Source organism: Pezoporus flaviventris, unplaced genomic scaffold, assembly GCF_033815535.1.
Source record: "Pezoporus flaviventris isolate CSIRO_AGI_PZ_B2104156 unplaced genomic scaffold, CSIRO_AGI_Pfla_v1 ptg000035l, whole genome shotgun sequence".
NCBI lineage: Eukaryota > Metazoa > Chordata > Aves > Psittaciformes > Psittacidae > Pezoporus > Pezoporus flaviventris.
The window spans coordinates 2,051,210-2,066,009 of NW_026892583.1; the positions used below are offsets into that span (position 1 = coordinate 2,051,210).

At 46.7% G+C, this 14,800-nt stretch overlaps 1 long non-coding RNA gene across 1 annotated transcript in view; it reads left to right on the top strand.

Annotated features, from left to right (window-relative positions):
- Positions 1–2,483: 2,483 nt before the first annotated feature.
- LOC133273736 (uncharacterized) overlaps positions 2,484–14,800 on the top strand; it is a 589,959-nt gene continuing 577,642 nt past the window's right edge. Inside the window, exons 1-2 of the long non-coding RNA XR_009744921.1 lie at positions 2,484–3,154; positions 3,205–5,521. This is a non-coding gene — a long non-coding RNA (uncharacterized LOC133273736). The remainder of the gene's footprint in view (positions 3,155–3,204; positions 5,522–14,800) is intronic.

Consider the following 14,800-nt stretch of genomic DNA (forward strand, 5'->3'; position numbering starts at 1 on the left):
TGTTCTATAGTAAACTTTGCCTTGTTTTATGGAATTTATCTGTCCTAGGGTGAGCTGTGTGCTAGTTCCTTTGTATTACCTGCTGTCTCCTAAGCTAAGTGATCTCTGTTTGAGTGCTTTATACAGTTCTGGTGTCCTCAATGTAAGAAGGACATGGAGCTGTTGGAGCAGGTCCAGAGGAGGCCACGAGGATGATCAGGGGACTGGAGCACCTCCTGTATGAAGACAGGCTGAGGAAGTTGGGGCTGTTCAGCCTGGAGAAGAGAAGCCTTGTGGAGACCCCAGAGCAGCCTTCCAGTATCTGAAGGGGGCCTATAGGGATCTGGGGAGGGACTTTTCATTAGGGACTGTAGTGACAGGACAAGGGGTAATGGGTTCAAACTTAAACAGGGGAAGTTTAGATTGGATATAAGGAAGAAGTTCTTTCCTGTGAGGGTGGTGAGGCACTGGAATGGGTTGCCCAGGGAGGTTGTGAATGCTCCATCCCTGGCAGTGTACAAGGCCAGGTTGGACAGAGCCTTGGGTGCCATGGTTTAGTGTGAGGTGTCCCTGCCCATGGCAGGGGGGTTGGCACTGGATGATCTTAAGGTCTTTTCAAGCCCAAACCATTCTATGTTGCTTCAAATCTCTACAGACTATATGAAGACATGAGCCTCGGGGACTAACTGACAAAACATAAACTTGCTGCTGCGCCCATGGTACATACAGGAATTGTTAAATCAGCTTTATCATTTTTCCTCTTCCTGCTCACCCTCAGGAGGCTCCTGCCTGCAGGCTGCTATTTTTATAGGAGGTTCTCTGCCACTGTGAGAATGAAGAAAGCTGAAGTAGCCATTTTTGTAGGTTATGCCACCACATATGGGCTTGACTGTTTGGAAAGCTCTTGAGAAGTGAATAGAGCAAGAATTCCTTCAGATCCTGCCTGTTGTGGTGTTTCTGACCATTTAGAGTTCTTAGAAGTACCTACATTAGTGTCCTAATGGAGCTGTTGCTTTAGGAAGTAAGCATGACAGAAATCCTCACACATGTTTGAAGCAGCAGAGTGAAGCTTGTGGAGAAGAAGGTACTGGGGTGCTACCACCAAACGGTGGCAACTGGTCTAAAGTCAAGACTTCAGTTACTCTGACCCAGGTGAGTGAGGAGCAAGAGGTGCTTAAATGCATCCTGGACCCACAATAGGGTGAAGTGATCTGTCTGATCTGTGAGTGCAACTTGTTCCTTTAGGATGTGCTAGAGGAGAGCTTGGTTCTTGTTCATATGGACTCTCTCCTCCTTTATGGCTAGGTTCCCACAATGGCAATGCTTTTGCAGGCCTCATCATATAAAGGACTGTGCTTCACGACAAAGCTGCCAAGCCTGACCAGATGGATGCTAGGTGAGGAATGCACTCCTGGTTCCCCTTCGGCCTGATGTGGAGCTGGAAGGAGAAAGGAAGGAAGGGGAAGACTGCTGCTGGTCCCCTGTGTGGGTCCCCAGCTGCTCAATGGAAACCACTTGCCTTTGGCCACTGGAGGGAGGTGTTCAACCAAGAAAACTCGGTCCTGGTGCTTGCTCTATCAGCAGCATCGCCTGGTCCCTGCGGGGCAAGATGATGACACTGATGGCTTCCTTCTGCTCTTAGTTACTCCTGGCAGCAGGGTAGCTAAAATCACTTGTAATTACAAAATGTATTCTCCTTGTAAACGATTTGTGCTGCATGCTTGGCATTTTCAGGGGTAATTTTCCCTTCCATTCCTTGGAGCAGCACGCAGTTGGATATTTGATTGCATGTTTTCCCACTACTGTATATGGGTTGTGCTTGTTTCTCAGGTTTCTGCCCTAAGTAGTTCTGGGAGTTGAAGACAGCATGAGGAGTTTCTCCTGCTGCTTCTTTCCTTAGAGAATCATAGAACGGTTTGGGTTGGAGGAGACCTTTAAGATCATATAGTTCTAACCCCCCTCTTTTCCCTGTTTCCCTGCATCATCAGTTCTGTTGTATGGGGGGAAATAGGGGGCATTTGATGCTTCTGAACCTGATCTAAGAAAGGACTCCAGGAAGAAAGAAAGCTCTCAGCAATTCAGAGAGCAAGAAACCTGCTCCTTGTGCCAGGCTCCCAGCTCATCTCGGTAAAGGCTTGCTGCTGGAGCCAGGAATCAGAACAGCGCTCAGACTTCTTGGGAAGTCAGTGTTTGTCTAGCAAAACCCACAGCGCCAGCCTCTGCAGTAGCTCAGCACATGGAAGCATTTTGTGTGTAACCAGTGAGCTGCTCCATAGCTGTCCCAGGCCAGTCATTACTATTGCAACAGTATGGTTGTGACCTCCCTGTGGCCTGAAGCGAGGCCCCTGCTGATGAACTGGTGATGTTCCTCATTCAGTGTGCTCATGAGGAGCTCAGAAACTGCTTTAATTCTTCCCATGAGGTGTTTCTTTCCCTTCTGGAATTACATCAGTTAGAGTGGGTATGTGTAAGTTGCAGCGCATCCTCATAGTTCCTGCATGGCACAGGGAGGCTGCTCTTTTCTCTGTATCTCCAATGTGCGGTGGTGTGGCTCAGGAACTGGGTGAACCTCAGCTCATTTCTGGCTGCTGAAGGAGGGATTGCAAGTGGTGGTGTCTGACTGCATGGCTTGGTTGGGGAAGGTGAGGGAGAGCAGCCACAGGGACTCATTGCTGAAAAGCCTGAGGACTTTGGGATTCCCACAAATGCCTTTTTCACAGCCAGCTGCTGCCACTCAGTGCCATAAATGGAGAACATACCCTCAATTATTCATGGTCTGGCTCTAACCCATTAGCCTCTGAGACTCTTGGCTCTGGTCTTGGCCTTCTATTACAGAGGATGAAGCTCAGTTAGCAGCCAGGATTTCTCAATGGCATCTTAAGCCAGGTTGACATAAATTGTCAGTGTAAAATCTACTAACATGGAAGTCTCCAAATACTGGCGAGCTGGCAAAAGGTCCTTAGCAAAAACTATGCCATTAGTGAGCCAAAGCTATTAGTAATACAGTGCTGCTAGTACCAAGGATGCTCTAACCATCAGAAACAGCTTCTAGCAGGCGTGTGCTGGGAGAGCACATCATTCCTTGCCTTGTGGCGAGAATCTCCTCTGCCAAACATAGGAAATTACCTTCTCCTAAGTAAATTGTGTAACCCTGCCCCTACATTCCTTCTCATAGGTACGAATTGTCAGGTTCTAATAGTGCAATTGGCTCATTCCTTCTCATAGGTATGAATTGTCAGGCTTTAATAGTACAATTGGCTCTGCTGTGTGTGCTGCTTGGTTTCTGTGGGAAGGGATTAGGGGAATACTAGATGCTCTGTATCTGGGGAAAAGGTATTCTCAGTTCTCCAGGCAAAGGTATTATCCCCATTTAAAATAGGCTTCAGGTAGTATGTGGATGTTCTAAGATGCATGGAATCCGAGAGGGAAAATCCTGCTTTAGCCCCCAAGGATGGTCTTTGCACACACTTGACTTAAATTTCTCTGTGGTGTCTTCTTTCCTATAGCTTTCTCATTGACAAAAGGCACCACAAGGTGACTGGTCTGTCCACAGCAATGCAGAGCTAACAGGAACCTACTTCTGTAACCACAATAGGCCCTGTCTCTAGGAAACTGCAGAGCATTTCCCTTCCCTCCTATAGCCTCCAGATGTTAGTAAGCCCCATGCCTTCACAATGGCGCTTTGAGCAGTGACAGCAGCTCAGGGATTACCTTGATGTTGCTCTTTGTTCTGGAAGTGTTCACCAGGTTATGGCTGTTGGTTTACACCGATGTGAGGCCATCGTGTTGCTGCTTCAGACATGTATCAGATCTACACCTCCCTCAGGACCCCACATCCCCATCGTGCCACCATAGTGGCAGACCTGTGGCCCTTTCCAGCATTACCTACCTACAACTAAGCCTTCTCCATGTTGTTTCTTCTCATCCAAGCAATTTCCCTGGAATTCTGCTGTTCTTTCTGAGTGTGGCTTCCTGGCATCAGGTGCCTTAACTCCAAACCCACACCTGTGACAGTGCTGGAGATAGAGGAATATGCATCAGACTAACTTTTCCTTCTTTTTGCCCTGCTTAACAGTACAGACTGGACATATGGAAGTTCTTCAGAGACAGCAAGGATCCCAGAGCATGTGATCATCCCAACTGCTTACCCTGCATGCTTCCTGGGTATTTTCTACATAGCACTTCTGGAAGCCATTTAGGATTTACTAGGGTGGAAATGTGAGGTCCTGTCAAGAGCATGTTACAGCACAAGCATGTGCTTTGGGCACTGGACTTGCAAAATGATGTCAGAACAGTGTAACTCATGCAGTGATGTCTGCAGACAGCCTGGAACAATAACACAGCAGAGAGCAGACCTTTCGTTTTGGCAGAGGTTGTTTCACGATGTGTTGGAAATGGGGCTGTCCTTTTAATGCCATGTTGTAATTAACTCTGGTTAGCACTGGCTGGGAATTCTTTTGGCAGCACAGTTTTTTTCCCTAGAGGGGGTAGGTTCCTATAAAACAAAGTGAGTTTTGTTTATGGGTTTTTTTTTTTTTCCTTCTGCTTAAACAGGACTGAAAATAACTTCTGATGGAGGGGCTCCTTCTGCTTTCTTACTGGCTGCCTCAGAGTAAACATTATGCGAAAGACCTGGAATTGGGCAAAATAGGATTGTAAACCCATGTTTTAAACACATGAACTAACACCGGGGTGTATTGCTCTTCTGAGGTGGGATAGACTGGGGAGATGAGTGCAGTTTTAACATGTAGATAGTCAAGAGTGCTGTGCAAGATGCTGCCAACATGATGTGTTCAAAGAGGGATTGGACAAGATCATGGAGACAAAAACGTCCATGGAGGGCTATTAAATAGGGGTAGATGCAATGTCTGCTTGGGGAAGTCGTCTTTAATACTGTACCCTCTGTACCTGGTCCATGGAGTTTGGAAGGAAGCGGTGTTAGGCTTTGAAAACCATGGATATAGCTGGGAAATTCCAGCCTGAAGTGAAATCTTGACGGGAAATCCCACCTGAGTTAATCCCAGCTGCATGTGGCACTGTTCGAGTTGTTCCCACTGCAGGAGTTGAATTGGATGTTTGCTTGGCTGGGGAAGGGAGCTCTGGTGAAACCAAACCTGAAATCATAGAGTCACAGAATAGTTAGGGTTGGAAAGGACCTTAAGATCATCCAGTTCCAACCCCCCTGCCATGGGCAGGGACACCTCACACTAAACCATGGCACCCAAGGCTCTGTCCAAGCTGGCCTTGAACACCACCAGGGATGGAGCATTCACAACCTCCCTGGGCAACCCATTCCAGTGCCTCAGCACCCTTACAGTAAAGAACTTCTTCCTTATATCCAATCTAAACTTCCCCTGTTTAAGTTTGAACCCCTTACCCCTTGTCCTATCACTACAGTCCCTAATGAAGAGTCCCTCCCCAGCATCCCTATAGCCCCCCTTCAGATACTGGAAGGCTGCTATGAGGTCTCCACGCAGCCTTCTCTTCTCCAGGCTGAGCAGCCCCAACTTCCTCAGCCTGTCTTCATACAGGAGGTGCTCCAGTCCCCTGATCATCCTTGTGGCCTCCTCTGGACTTGTTCCAACAGCTCCATGTCTTTATGTTGAGGACACCAGAACTGCACACAATACCCCAAGTGAGGTCTCAATAGGTGATACTTGAGTGTTATGATGGGGATTTAAATACACAAATATCATATTGCTGTTCTTTTGGATTTGGTTCAGGTTTTCTTTTGATGCCCCTAGAAGTAACTTCTCCAAGCAGTGTGTAAAACGAGTAACTGGTACAACTGCATTGTAAGCCACCAACAAGACTGCACTTCAGTGACTCTTCAGAGCAACATCACAGCAACGTGTGCATCTGACACGCTGATGACGGTGTTCCATCGGTTCAGATTTACAGGGTTTGTGGGTTTTGTTGCTTGGGGATTTTTTGGGGGTCTTGCTTTGTTCTTAAGTGGCAATGTGTCAGCGTATGAGTCTGTGTAAGTGAGGTGGTGCGGAAGCATCTGGGAGCTTCTGCAAAGTGGGGCAGCAGTGGGAGGGAGTGGTCTTGGCACATGGTCTGGAGTTGAGGGATGTGTCTGGAGCAGAAGGAGGCACCATGGGGTTTGCCCTGACAAGACTAAGCTGGAGCAGAGGGCAGGTCCCCTATAGTGAGCAGGGTGGGAATCACCAAATGGTCTGTGTTGGAAGGGACCTTAAAGCTCATCCAGTTCCAACCCCCTGCTTGCTGGCCTGGAGTTCCCAATAAGACTAAGCTCCTTTCTAAATAGTAATTCAGATTTACAAGGGCAAATGGCTGTGGCTAAATCCCCTTCGTTTGCATCACACATGAGGAAGAAATTCTTCACTATGAGGGTGAAAGTTGCCCAGAGAAGCTGTGGCTGCCCCATCCCTGGCAGTGTTCAAGGCCAGGTTGGACACAGGGGCTTGGAGCAAGCTGCTCTAGTGGAAGGTGTCCCTGCCCATGGCAGGGGTTGGAACTGGATGGGCTTTAAGGTCCCTTCCAACCCAAACCATTCTGGGATCCTATGGAAGAGCTGCTCTCAGGCCCACGAGGCAGGCAGGGTGACAGGAGGTTGCATTTCAGCTGTCAAGGTTTGCCACATCAGCTCTCCCCAGTGGTGTGAGAGCGATGGACGCAACTCCCATACCTGAGCGGGAGCGCTCCGGTGTATGGCTGCTGTTGTGCAGACAGCAAGCAGGGAATACAGAAACCACAGCACCTTCATCCTTAAGCGACTGCTGCCTTTCCCATTAATCTCAGGATCAGCTTGAAACCAGTTGTTTATAAAACAGTCCACTGGGTTGCCAGAGTTGCCTTTCGAGTCCTTCCAAGCATTGGCAGGCTGACGATTGCCTTATACAATCTCACCACAGATGTTATGAAAACCACCTCCTGCAACACCCCTGTTTAAACGTTCTTTCTCACGCCTGCTGGCTCTTCCTAAAGCCCCCAGCAGCTCCTGCTTTGGCTGGTAAACTACCAAAGCTTCATAGGAAAGTTTGCCTGTGCTGTGGGCTGCAGGGTGCTGGTTGCAAAGAACCCCTTTGCAATGGTGAGCTGTGAGTGAAGGGAGATGCCCTAACAGAGATCAAGGCTTCAGAGTCGGGGATTTGGGAGCTATCTCTTGTTTTCTCTTTGATTTCCCTCAACATCCCAGTGATCATTAGTGAGGAGCTTGCACTTTGTTAGCAAAGAAGCCGGTTACACCAGCTTTTATACTACGAGAAGATGCAGAGAGCACATCGCTGATCAGATGCCTATCATAAAGTTGGCAGTTTCATGCCTGGCTATAGTGGAAGCTAATTAGGCTGTCTCATCTGAAGAAGGCAACAGCATGAGTACATTGTCTTCCTAGTAGGCAATGATCTTGCCTGACATAAAATGAGATGTCTGGCAATTCTTGTAATTGCATACAGCTATTTATTTTCACCACAGCGAGGTTGTCTCAACTTTAATAGGCAGCAAAATGGTAATGAGGTCTTGAATTCATCACAAGCCATGCTGAGGACTCCTGTGCTTCAATAGCAAAGAGGAGGGTAGAGCAGGAGTAGGGGAGGAAGCAGTCTCTTTGTCTTTACCCTGAAATCAGCTTGGTAGGAAAGGGTAGTCTGGTAGGTCCTGTCTTAACGGTGAAATCTCTAGGATAATCCATTCTCATTTAACCATTTATTCTCCCAAACTAAGATAACATCCATCATGAGCTCTTGCTAGTGCCACCAGGACCTTGTGAGAGCATTGCAGGACTGCCAGCCGTTCCGTGCCATGTAAATGCCATGTCTTTAACGTGTCCATCCCAGCCTACACTGTGTGAGTTCATGCTGGAATTCAACATTAAAACTAGCTAACCGCTGTCTGCAGGGAGAGGGCGACAGCTGAGGATGGTTTTGGTTTATAACATGCAGAGGTGTTTCACATAAGGATAAGAACCTAGGACTAGGACTGTGAGAGTATGGCATGGTTCATAAGAGGCTTGTAGAGGGGACCGGTGGGGCACGCTGTGTTAGGTCTAGGGTTATCCAGGATTTAGGCAGGAAGCTTTTGAGGAGCAGTGTACAGTAATGCAGAGTTAGGTACAAGAACAGTGAGGGTTGGGGCAAAAATCATTAGAGCTGGATTTTTCCCAGGGCTCAGGAATGGTTGAAGGCGGGTGTTGATAGGATTCCTTGGCTTCAGTAACATCTTTTCATGGGAATGAAATGAGACATGAGTTAAGAATGAAGGATGCGTAGCTGTGTGAGGAGGTTCTGGTTAAGGAAGGCTTCTGGCACTGAAATTCTTATTGATATATGGCTAAATTTCGGGTTAGCTTTGGGATGGGAAAGGTTTCATGGTTTAACCCCAGCTGGCAACGAAGCACCACAAAGACCTGCTCACTGTGTCGGGATGGGGGAGAGAACTGTAAGGGAACAGTAAGACTGAGAAAACCCATCTGTTGAGATAAACAGTTTAATAGGTAAAGCAAAAGCCATGCGTGCAAGCAAAGCAAACCAAGGAATTCACTCACCACTTCCCATGGGGAGGCAGCTGTTAAAGCCATCTCCAGGAGAGCAGGGCTCCATCATGTGTAATTGTTGCTTGGGAAGACGAATGCCATCACCCCAAGCATCCCCCTTTTCCTTCTTCTTCCCCCAGCTTTACATGCTGAACAAGGCACCTTATGGTGTGGAATATCCCTTGGGTCAGTTGGGTCCTGGCTGTGCCTCTTCCCACCCTCTTGTGCACCCCCAGGCTCCTCTCAGAGTTATTTCAAGACTAACTGCTGAGACCCTATGTCTTCTAAATAACACCACTGAATGCTGCTGTTTCCTTGTTCTACTTCTGCAGGCCATGAGGCACTGGAATGGGTTGCCAAAAGAAGTTGTGAGTGCTCCATCCCTGGAGATGTTCAAGGCCAGGTCGGACAGAGCCTTGGGTGAGATGGTTTAGTGTGAGGTGTCCCTGCCCATGGCAGGGGGGTTGGAACTGAATGTTCTTAAGGTCCTTTCCAACCGAAACCATTCTATGGTTCTATGGTAAGAATTGGTCATGTCCTGTCCTTTTCCTAAAGCAAAGCCTAACCCCAGCTATACCTCTAGTGTTTAAGGTAGCTCGATGTTCCAGCCTCAGCCACATGTAAAGCACAGCCCTAGGAGCCTTAGCTGCGATAGTTCTTGTGTAAATTTCTGGGATCCATCATCAAAAGGAGCTCCCAGTTATTTGTTCTCTGTAATCCTAACTCTAATCAAAGGCTGCTGAGGCACTGTGTCCCTGAAAGCAATCATGGCTTGGAAGAGCCTTCTGGCATGCAGTCCCAGCTTTCTGTTGGAAACCTACATATAGGAGACAGACTGAAATGCTTTGATTCTTGTATTATGGGAAAAAGAAGCATAAATCCAACCTTAGCACTGAAATTGGCCTCCCTGCAAGCTCAGCAGGAGCCACTGGGGCTCGGCCATAACATCCTCATTCTGCCTGGAACCTTCTAGTATTGCAGGAAAAGCCGTTTATTACTACCTCCTAATGCTAGTCTAAACTGTGGTGTGCTAAAGGCCAATGGTCTTCAAGTGATGGTAGTTCCTAGGATGTCACTGATGTCTACCCTTTGAGATATGTCTGTGAATGCAACTTGGTGTTGAGTAATTTTACTCCTAACTCTATCTTTCAGTGAGAGCACAGAGTCATAAGGCTGTGGGACTTTAAAGGGAGCTGCTTGGTGTGTTGGTACCAGAGCCAAGGCCAGGATTTGGGCTGTGATTAAGATGTATTGTTCTGTTCTGCCTTCCCTTGCATACAAGGCAAGAACAAGGGCTAGTTCCAAGAAGGGCCAATGGATGTTTAAGTTCCAGTCAGGAGTTTGAGGTAAGGTTTGGGTAGCACGGGGAGAGCTGAGGAATAAAAGGGGTTTAGTGATAATTCATAGAATAGAATCACAGAATGGTTTGGGTTGATAAGGACCACAAGATCATCTAATTCCAACCTCCTGCCATGGGTAGGAATACCTCACATTAGACCAGGTTGCCCAAGGCTCTGTCCAGCCTGGCTTTGAACACTTGAGCACAGGGATGGAGCGTTTACCACTTCTTTGGGCAACCTGTCATTCAGGGGTTTGTAATATTAAGAGAAAGGCTGGTAAAGGTTTTGGCAAATGCATGAGGCTTAATGTGGGAAGTGATTCCTGGACTAGGTTTAAAACTGAGATGAAGAAAGAATGATTAGGGTTGGACTTATCAGTGAGCTCTGTAGGATGTGGTGTTCAGATGATGACTTGGACCAGAGCTGCCCTTGAGAGGACAGCCAGCAGTATAGAGTCCTCACGAGACCTTCTTTGTGCTGCCATGAGCTTGAATATTCCCTTTCCAAACTTCATAGTATTCATTTCCAGAAGGACCAAGATCTCAACGGAGTACTGCCCTTTTACCACCTCATCCTAGAATCCCTCACATTTCTCATCCCATATTTAACTACTAAAGAGCCTTTCCTGCCTGCTTCTGCATGATTCCCATGAAAAACCAGAGCAAAGCTTGCCGTGACCGAAGTTTCCACCTCAGCCTCCAGCTGATCTGGTCTTTGTGTGGAAATCACACCAGAACAGCTTAGATGGGGAGCTGCAGAGTCATCAGCTGCTGTTCTTGCTGTCACCATTGCCCTACAGTTGGGACCTGAAGCTGTTCTTTTATGAGTCACAAAAGGTATCAAAGCGCTGATTCTACTCCTTGGAAATCAAAGCGGAAATCATGCTAGGTAATAGCTCACAGATGTGTTTGATCTTGTGATCTTGCCTCATTCCAGTGATATTTTGGGATAAATCGGTTTTCTGGGTTTTAAAATGTCATTGAATCGTCTTTTAGCACTTTTTCTCCTTTCAGAAACTTCACTCCCTTCCTCACCTCCCCCTGCCCTCACCCTTCTCAAAATAGGGACTTGAAGAAAAAGGAGTGTGAAGGCAGTGTTGTTCTATGGGATAAAATATCCCATTTTATCCCATATTTAGTTGCAGAACTAGCAGCTTGAGATGTGCTGAGCTCTTAAAAATCCAAGGAGTGGGGTGCTTTGGCAGGAATCTCTCTTTCTCATCCCTTGAAGGTCTCTGACTTCATCAGGCCTTGAAAAAGGGAATGAATTTGGAAGGCCTTTGAGGAAGTCACTTTGATACGATGGGGACTCAAGTTCCTGCGGTCTGTGTGAGGATTTCTTTCCTGGAAGCAGCTCCTCAGACCCATGTGGCAGGCGGCCTTGTCGTCTTAGTGCACTACTGCTCCTTTCCAAAGTGCTCCAAGGGGAGGTGTTTTGGTTTAAGGGAAAGAGGAGGAGAAAGGAGTTTCCCTTGTGCTTGCCAAGGTAAGAGGCGAGCCTCTTCTGAAGCTGCTGCCAGCCCCTATTACCCTCGAGTACTTCTTGTCGTCGCCTGCTATTACCAGAGAGTTTATGAACTTCCTCGATGGCTCATTTCAAGCTAAAGTGTCCGTGTTCCTTCTAAAGCCTGCTGCTTACCGGCTCCATCCCAAACGCAACGGCATGGGAGGGATTCTCATCCCTCAGACTTTAGCCATAAGCTCTCAGTGTACTACATTCGATGCTGCCATGAGCTTCATCCAAGGGATGCGGGGTGCCTCTCAGCAAGAGGACATCAGAAGCTGGTTTAATTGGGACATCCAAAGATGTGGGCTTAATGAGGCAATTTGCTCATCTCACCCGGGGATAGAGGGAATCACTGCAAATAGCTCATAGAAGCTTTTATGAGAACAGTTAAGTATCTGCTGCCACATCTTGTCCTTTCCCACGCAGGTTGGAGCTCTTCAGGCTGCCTTCAGCTGTTGCCAGGCTTCTTTATCCTTTACAAGTGCTGCTCCATCACCCCTTTACAGCAGCCTTGTGCCACATTCTTCTTCTTGGCTGTTTCCTCAAGGGGACTGTGCATTTCCCATAGTGGAGAGCTGCAAACCGGTTTGGGTCAGATACCTCATCAAAAGGTGAAGTGATTCCCAAACTCTTCTCATGGCAGAAAAAGAGATTTTGCTTTCTTTTTGTCGTTTCTTCCTGGTAATCTGCAATTACTCTTTTTTTTTTGCCTGAAAGAAACAATATTTACATTTCTTGTTGAAACACCTACAACTTTTACAGTGAAAATGAATAAAATCTGAAATGAAAAGAAGGAAGGGGCTGTGCACTGCAGACGTTGCTCTTTGTCTCGAAACAACCCAATTTCTTCTCTAGCCCCTATGCTGTATGTAATGCACCTTACCCTTCCCCCTCTCAGATGTGAAGATTTATAGGCTTCCTTCCTGGCTGCTCGCCTTCCCTCCATTGGAAAAGAATAAATCCAGCAATAGATTCACAGTACTAAGGCTATAAATTCCTAAATTCAGTTGCCAAAACTAATTCATCATTTGGACATAGGCACAAAATCCGATAAGATACGGACCTGCAGCAATTGGTTCCTTCCATGGGTCTTTATCATTTAATGCATTTACTCCATTGGGAAAATAGCCTACCAAAGCCAAAACTTGGTGGGTCATTTCCCAGCTAACATTCCCGTTGTGTTATCAGAGGTGTTACCTGCCAGGTCCCAATGGGACAGTGCTGGGGCTGTTTGGGAGCATTGTTCTGTTGCTCTGTATGGAGTTCAGGTCTCAGTACAGAATATATCAATTTGAAGTGTATTTCTGCTCCCTCTTCATGTAAAGCAATATAGAATTCCCCAGGTCCTGGGTAAGTATTCAGCTGCCTTTTAAATCAAGTACACAAACATTTGTGATAACATATTTATATAAACTCATTCTTCTAGTAGGTGCTCCCTAAATTAACTTACGTTGCCAGAGGAATGTGTTGGTACATATATTTGTATTCCTGCTGTTCTGTAATGACTTTTCAGGAATTTTAAAGAATTTTGAGCCTCCAAGTCTGTCAAATTTAGGAGTTTATTTTTCCAAATTCTCTTCATTCAACATATGCATAAATTCAATTTATAGAATAACTTTCTATTTACATATAGTATTGATATAACTGTTTGAGATACAATATGAGTACTTTGTGGCCCACAGTAAGTCTCTTGCTGTATTTAGAATCATGGAATGGTTTGGGTTGGAAGGGATCTTAAGGCTCACCCAGTTCCAACCCTCTGCTATGAGCAGGGACACCTTCCACTAGAGCAGCTTGCTCCAAGCCCTGTCCAACCTGGCCTTGAACACTGCCAGGGATGGGGCAGCCACAGCTTCTCTGGGCACCCTGTGCCAGCACCAGCACCCTCACAGTAAGTTTGATTGCTTTTCTGTGAATAACATTTCACTTCCTTACTTCTGGTCTGACAGGGCCTGATGGATTCACCCTTCCGCAACCTCTTATACTGTGGCATCCTTCGGATTTAGCTAAATGAGGAGGCATTTTCTTTTATGCTTAGACAGTTTCTGTGTAAATTGGTAAACCAAAACAGGTCCCTTGGGGTCTGACTCTGGTGTTAGTGGGGAGAGAGGTGGAGGTAGGGGTCAGAAAGGAAGGAACCATAAAACTCAAGGAACCATTGAAGAACCTGCTTTCAAAAGCCAAGATTTCCCTGCAGTGAGCTTCATCTCTAACTATGGGAATACCTGAGAGGCCTGAATTGATAGCCTGGTCTCAGTTGAAAATCTAATCTGAACCGGGAATTGAGCCAGCCCTTCAGTAGCTGCTGAAGAGAGGCTTGGACTGCAGATTAAAGGCACCACTATAGGGTCATTCATATCTCTATCCATCGCCTGTGGAATCTGAACATGGGCAACTCCATCACACTTAGTTATCCTGCCCTTTGATTAAGCTCAAACTTAGCTGATCCTTTCAAGTTTCAACTCGAGTAAGATCTGGAATGTCTCTTTGGCTACACTCATTACAAACATATGTTGGGGTGAAGACCACATCTGTGGTGGTGAGGGGGGAGGAAAAATGGGATGTGGAAACTTCTCTCTCCACCCCACCCTCTTTGTCACCAATCCATCTCCATGGTTTAACATTTGTGATCAGAAGAATCTGTTCTCCAGGCCTTATTTCTGGCTCGCTCTGCAAGTTATTCCATTTAGGAGGCCTTGCCAAAAGTGGTTGATGCTAGAATGAGGGAGAAGTCTAATGGCTTTCAGCTCCGGTATTCACATTAAACCCCTGCCATCGAGCTGACATTAAGTGAAGTGACTGCTGAGCTAGACTGTTCTCATCTCATCCAGCAGAACCTGCTTTTAGTGAGGTGTCGCATCCTTCCCGCAGTGGCAATGCATGCCATGAAACTGTTGAAGATCTGCAGATCTTCCCTATTTACAGGCTTATCTGGCAAATGCTTTTGCTGTGCTGACTGTAATAGGGATGTGCTGCTTGCACTTCACTAACAGATCACAGATTACATTTGGGTTTTTTTTTCTGTTTTATTTTGCACTGTAATTGGCTTGAATCTGGGAACTTCGGGTAAAACCTCAATCATGACGTCTGTGATGCCTGACACCAGGCAGGAAAAGGTATTTCAAGCACTATTGAGTAACAATTGTGTGGAGACTCCAGAATTCCTTGCTGACAGCTGTCTGTTGGGTAAAACTGGAGAAATCTGTTAGAAAGCCAAGAGAATTCATTGCTGGAAAGCAGAGGATAGGGTGGGGAATAGGTCACATAAGCACAGCTATTGTCTCAGTTCCCTAACTCTTGAAAGCTTAGGCACTCACAGTGGAAATCCAAGGGGCAGCTTCAGTTTCCCACTTAAGTTGGGAGCAGTGGATGGCTCTGCCATGCCACTGCTCTCCTTATCACTAAGGTGAGCACAGAGTCAGCACATGATGGTGAAAGAGAGATGAATGTTACGGCTTTTGGAGGGTCTAGAAAT